Raw genomic sequence first — 1,241 nt, 5'->3', positions numbered from 1 at the left:
CATAATTGCAAATAGAAGAAATATAAGTTACTTACCCTGTAACGAATTGTCTAACTTCTCTGTTTTTCTTTTATATTGCTCTTATTTTCCATATTCATTTGTCCAAGCGTGAAAGTTCCGGACTGGACAAAATGTAAACAAAATACTAAATATACTCTTTCAGAGTTTTACTAAATCATAATCAACGAATAAATGGCAAAATATCGTATTATTGAAGAACATTTCAGAGTGATCCACTTTTAAGTTCATAGAAATGATAAATCAACACTTCTAAAGTATTTGTAGAATACAAATACTAAGTATATTAAATATGTGAAGGTTTTCAAGAAGTACATTTCTATTTGTAACGTAAATAACATAGTTTGGAGAAAGCGTTATCGATGTTATAATTTGAAAATGTTATAAGAAAGCGTAGATAGTAACTACTGAACCGCAATACTAGACAGGAAAGATGCAAGCTTGAGGCCCATAGCAATCCTGTCGTAACCTCAGAGGGCAAGAATTTAACAGACAGATGTGGTATGTTGAGAAAACACCAATAGTTAGATAAAATGAGCGACGAAATGAACCAATATCACACATAAAAAAAATCAATTAACGGGCGATGAAAGACAGGTGAAAAACTCATAGCGAAGAGTCTGGAATTACAGGGTTTGTCTCTATACGCCCTAAGTTAATTGTCTTGATGATTTCACCAAAAATATTAGATAACAAACAGAAATAAGTTCTGAAAGGACCAATAATAAGAAGGATTTTGGTTACAATCTGATGAAATAGTCAACTTGTTGCTGGAAGATCCTACTTGTACCAATCGAGTTGAAATAACTACTTTTAAAAGTATATCTGCAAAACTTCTGGAAAAATCGGAAAAAAAACACTAAAAATGTTGTATATAATTTCGTGTTTCCGACTCTAAACTGCGCTACTCCGACTTCATCGACTTCTCCGCACTTATCAAGTTGCTCCGAGGACCTGATCTGACTCCAGAAGAAAATGGCAGTAATTCAGAATCTACAAGAAGTTTGCTGCACAAACTCCTCGTTAGTATACTATTTCTGTTCTTCCCTAACAGTGTTTCACTTAAAGTTCAATAATGTATAAAGAGATAAAAGTAAAGAATATTGGCAGTAGATTTCAAAATGCTTAAAGTGGAACTACTTAAAGATATCTTAGAAGAATTGCTGATGCAGTTGTACAGATTATGACCAAGAGAATTTCTTATGTTAACTTAACTAATGTTG

Source organism: Limulus polyphemus, unplaced genomic scaffold, assembly GCF_000517525.1.
Source record: "Limulus polyphemus unplaced genomic scaffold, Limulus_polyphemus-2.1.2 Scaffold1035, whole genome shotgun sequence".
Lineage (NCBI taxonomy): Eukaryota > Metazoa > Arthropoda > Merostomata > Xiphosura > Limulidae > Limulus > Limulus polyphemus.
The sequence above is the reverse complement of the archived record's forward strand: the minus strand, read 5'-3'. Positions refer to the sequence as shown.